The sequence below is a fragment of the Talpa occidentalis genome, unplaced genomic scaffold (genome assembly GCF_014898055.3).
Source record: "Talpa occidentalis isolate TD23 unplaced genomic scaffold, MPIMG_talOcc4v2.1 talOcc4.3511, whole genome shotgun sequence".
In the NCBI taxonomy this organism is placed as follows: domain Eukaryota; kingdom Metazoa; phylum Chordata; class Mammalia; order Eulipotyphla; family Talpidae; genus Talpa; species Talpa occidentalis.
Genome location: NW_023603754.1, coordinates 591 through 5,825, shown reverse-complemented (window position 1 = coordinate 5,825; position 5,235 = coordinate 591). Strand labels below are relative to the sequence as shown.

The 5,235-nt window shown below is 45.8% G+C and overlaps 1 pseudogene; it reads right to left on the bottom strand.

Annotated features, from left to right (window-relative positions):
* Positions 1-963: 963 nt before the first annotated feature.
* On the bottom strand, positions 964-4,988 carry LOC119256638 (cytoplasmic dynein 1 heavy chain 1-like; annotated as a pseudogene).
* Positions 4,989-5,235: the final 247 nt, after the last annotated feature.

Below are 5,235 nucleotides of genomic sequence, written 5' to 3'. Positions count from 1 at the left end.
CAGGGAGGGAAACCTCCCAGAGAGCAGGTTCCTACCCTGCCTTATCCCCCGGATCTAACACACTTTGATAGAAAATTCCAAACTACAGAAGTTTGGAAGATCATAGACTGAACACCCACACACCCCACCGTGAGCCCATGAATAATATTCAGCCAATGCTAGTATCAACACCTGCCATATATTGGCTTTATTATCTATTTATCCATTTATCAATTCCTCTACCTGCGTACATCAATCCACCTTATATTCCTGGACTGGGTTTTTTAAGGAAGAAAAGCACCATAAGAAAGAGAAAGGTGAACTAAGGAAAAAAGGAGTCATTTAATTCTTTCAGTAAATCTCAGGCATATGCAATAGATTATGGAATGTGTCTACGTCACATAACTAGTTAAATGGTAGAATTAGGATTCAAAACCCAGGGAGTCTGGCTCTAGGGATCATGAAATTGGGGGGCAGGGAAGAATGGGTATAAAACAAGATTTGGAGTGACATAATACAACAGAGCTGTCCGATCTTAAAGATGACAGCAACAGGAAGAAGATGGAGCACTGTAATAGTACAAAATGAAAGGTTAATTCCAACTCTAAAAAGGGGGAGGGGTATAGGCACAGAAACCCTGCATCTGGGGGCCTCCAGTGGCGCAGCAGTTGAGCACTGGGCTGCGAAGCTGCCCACAGCCTCTGCAGTGCTGGTTCAATCCCGGCTGCCGGTGAGGGCCCCACATGGTACACAGACCTCTCCTGCCGCGCCCACTGATCCCCTCAGCAGTGTACTTCGGTCCTTCTGCCTGTTCTGTTCCCCGCTCTGGCTCTGGTGAATTCTCTCACCCCTCCCGCCCTTCTGACTGTACCCAGTGCTTGTATAAATAAACAAACAAATAAATAAATAAATCTTTAAAAGAAAGAAAGAAAGAAAAAAAAAAAAAAAAACCCGCATCTGGGCCTCTCCTGCCCAGAGTCACACCTGAGGCCTCAGGACCCTGACAATGACAGCTCTCAGCTGCTCGTGCTGGCGTCTGAATTTCCTCATCTGGTCGAGGCGAGCCTGCAGCTTCCTGTGGGCAGGGTTGATCCGCCACACCATCTTCAGGTTTTCTTCCCTTTTTCTTTTGACAATGTCTCTCAGTAACACCTGAAGTTTCTCATATTCGTCATCCCAAGTCTGAAAAACTTCAAAGCATGCTACCATAACCTAGGATACAATTTAAGAAAGAAAGCTTATTATTAAAGCATATTCTCACCCCAAGGACCCAAGGTTGGTTTTCTGATGTATTAAAACTTACTTTTTCAAATCTTCATAAGCAACATGCATCAACTTTCTAGTGCCCAACACTTTGAGTAACTGAGAACTCAAGTCTCTGGAAATTGCCTCCACCAAAACGTAATGCTCTCTGGGGATATTTTGTGTTTCGGATCTTTCTCAAATGGGTGAAAATCGCAACCAGCGCCTGCCTTATCTTGTCCAGCTCAGTGGCAGACAGCAGGTCGTTGAGAGGAAAATCCTTCATCAGAGGGTTGTAGTCATTCACCGTTTCCAAGGCCTGTTTGAGCCCTAGACCAAGAGAAACAGATTTCACAGCAGGTGCACAACCGAAGGGGATCTTACAGGCCAGTAATGTATAAGCAAAGGAAATACACCCTCACAATGGGACATTTCGATGTTGCAAAAGATTCAGCAACAGAAAAATGTTTATGACATTTGAAAAAACAAACATATTAACAGGAGGGCTCTAGTGGGGTCTCATTTTTGCTGTTCTAAGGACATGAGTCACCCTACACAGTCCAATGGATGTGGATGGTGGGCCCAGAGTCCATATTTTGCTTTGCCTATTATCTAAAGTGGCCAGTGGTTAACAGTGAAGCTTAGAAAAACAGAAATTCTATTGTCTTTTAGAAAATTCAATTTTTATTCCCAGGATCAAGTTAGCAGAGAATGTTATGGAAATGGAATCACGCACACACCTGAGAGCTATTTTTCTTTTTTACTTTCTCTGGCATTAGTTAAAAAAAAAAAAAAAAAAGAGGGCCTCCCCGGTGGCGCAGTGGTTGAGCGCTGGGCTGCGAAGCTGCCCGCGGCCTCTGCGGCGCCGGTTCGATCCCCGGCTGCTCCCCGGCCACTGGAGGAGGGTCCCACATGGTGCGCAGACCTCTCCTGCCGCCCGCTGCTCCCCTCAGCAGTGCACTTCGGTCCTTCTGCCTGCTCTGCTCCCCGCTCTGGCCTGGTGAATTCTCTCACCCTCCCGGACTTCTGACTGTACCCAGTGCATGTATAAACAAACAAACAAACAAACAAATAAATAAATAAACATGCCTCTATATAAAAAAAAAAAAAAAAAAAAAAAAAAAAAAGAAGTGGGGGCCTCCTTGGTGGCGCAGCGGTTGAGTGCTGGGTTGCGAAGCTGCCCGCAGCCTCTGCAGCGCCGGTTCAATCCCTGGCTGCCGGGTGAGGGTCCCACATGGCTCACAGACCTCTCCTGCTGCCTGCTGCTCCCCTCAGCAGTGTATTTCGTCACTCTGACTTCTGTTCTGCTTCCTGCTCTGCCTCTGGAGAATTCTCTCACCCTCCCGCACTTCTGACTGTACCCAGTGGTTGTATAAATAAATAAAATCTTAAAAAAAAAAAAAAAAGTACTAGGAAAGATTTCAAAGTTATTAAAAAGAAAAACAAACCAAGGTATACACATCGGCATTAGTGAATGCAAAGCAACCTGGAGTCTCCTCCGATGTCCACACTGTGGCACATCTTTTTTGGACGGGGAGGGAGAGAACACAATCCCCCACTGCAGCCTGAAGGACTCACGCTTCTGTGGGGACCGATGTGCAACCACAATGGCTCAGTCAAGCACACGTGTGCCTAGTATGTTTAAAGGTGACACCATTCACACTTGCCCATTCAGAAAACGGCATTTATTTTGACCACTTTCCAAAACAGGCAGGCTGGCCAAGAATGGGGGGCAACAGCAGGTATAAAGGGAAGAGAGAGTATCTACCAGCTTCCACCCCCAGTCTTATGGGCAAACAACTTCTGCTTTACTCAATACCATATTCCTGCCTGGATTCTCAAACAAACACTTGACTTTGAGTAAAAGAGCACAACCTGCTGAAGGAACTAAGCCACTGAGAGCCAGGAGGAACTCCAGGCCTCTCTACCAGGCTGGAAACTGACTTATGGTTTTAAAGCCCTTGAAGGGAAAGGCAGGTTTATGGAAAATCATTTCATTACCTAAAACAGAGGGGAAAGAGGATACAAGGTGCACGGGAGGAGAGAGGAAAGACTGCATCTGGTAATTTGCATCTAAATTATCAGTAAGACCACACAAAAGCAAGGTCAGATCACCGTCAGACTATTAGTCCGAGTAGTCACCTGTGTCCGTGTCGAAGCTGACGGTGGCGTGGAAACGCTTGCCGTGTTTCAAGATATCCAGAGTGAGGAGAACTTCTGGGCTCTCTCGTTTCTCCTGGATGCGATATAATGCACGTTCCAAGTTTAGCCAAAGCTAATTTCCTGTAAGGCAGTTCCTGATGCAGGATCGCGATCAAGTTTGGTCACCTTGAAAGATAAAATAACATTTAGGGGGCCTCCCAGGTGGCGCAAGGGGTTAAGCACCACACTATGAAGCAATCGCAGCCTCTGCAGCACGAGTTCAATCCCCAGCTGGCCAGGAGCAACCCACATGGCACAGCAGACCTCTCCTGTCATGCCCGCTGCTCCCCTTAGCAGTGTACTTCAGTCAATCTGCCTGTTCTGTTCCCCACTCTGTCTCGGGTGAATCCTCTCACCCCCCACATCTCTGGCCTGTACCCCAGCTCTTATATACATAAATAATCTTAAAAAAAAAAAAAAGATAAAATAACATTTAAGAGTGTTCGCTATCTAAACCAAGATAGAGTATCATGAACCACAACACATGCATTACAGTGTAATGCCCATGTTCAGTAGATTTCCTTCCCTGTAAGTTCTGAGTGATTTAATCTGAAACCAAAGTATAAAACAGCTGATATGAACACTCCCCCCGGGCTAACACTAAGCAACCCCCTGACACCCTGACTTCCCACCTAGGCTCACACTGGAGTCCTCTGTTGACATCCCACGCCCACAGGGAGGGGCTGTAGCTGCCACCACTCATCCTCCCCACCCACACCTCTTAGGCAGCCTCCTCGCGGAGTCTGGGGCAAGGTGTTCCCCACCAGGATGCCAAGGCCGCCCTCTTACTTTCTGAATTTCCCGGATCCAGCGGTTAACTCCAGACTGTAACTGATTGAGAAAAGTTGGGTCTTCAACCTTATCTCCAAAGTCTGTGACTTTTGGCTTTTCTCCACGCTCGTAACACTGCTTTGCCACGTTTGTAATAATTGGATGGATGGGCAGGCTGATCTCTGGGATTTCAATATTCTGCTGCAAGTGAAGGAGCCCCATTTCAAGTTCTGCGATCTTTTTCTCAACTGAAGGAGCCATTTTATCACCATCCCTAAAGAGATAAGGAAAACCTCAAATATTAGCGTACAAGTGGCCCCCAAAGAGGATCCATTATTTCAGGTTTATCAAATATTGTTAATATACATCTGATTAACACAAAAGATTTAAAGACTTGGTTTCTCAGCTTTACCCTTCTGAATCCTGAATTTTACATCATCTTCCGTCTTCCTCCTTGTGAACATTAAATGAAATATAACATTCAGATCAATGCAGGGAAAAATGGGTTTTACCTGTCTGCCTTGCCAGACTCTCTGATATAGGACTTGAAAAAAGGAGCCACCGCATTGCTAATGAAAGAATGCAGGGTTTCATAAGGCGAGTCTTCACTGAGAGTGAGAACTCGGAGCTGAGAAGATACTGGTTTGTCTGCATCAATTACTGGAGTCCGCTTAATGAATGCCAAGCTAAAAGAAAGCAAAAGAAGAAATTAGAGGGCCTCCCTGGTGGCGCAGGGGTTAAAGACACAGTGCTATCAAGGTATTGGCAGTCAGTGCAACAGGCCACAGCAGACCTCCCCTGTCTCCCTGCTGCTCCCCTCAGCAGTGGATTTCAATGGATCCACCTGCTGTGCTCCCACTCTGTCTCTGGTGAATCCTCTCACCCCCGCATCTCTGGTCTATACCCTAGTTCTTGTATGCATAATAAATAAATCTTAAAAAAAAGAAGAAATTAGCGTCTCATTCCTAATCAATCTTAGTAACTGTAGCTTTCTCTGTGTTGCACATAAATATATAATGTTTGAATGTTTTAATTTAAAGA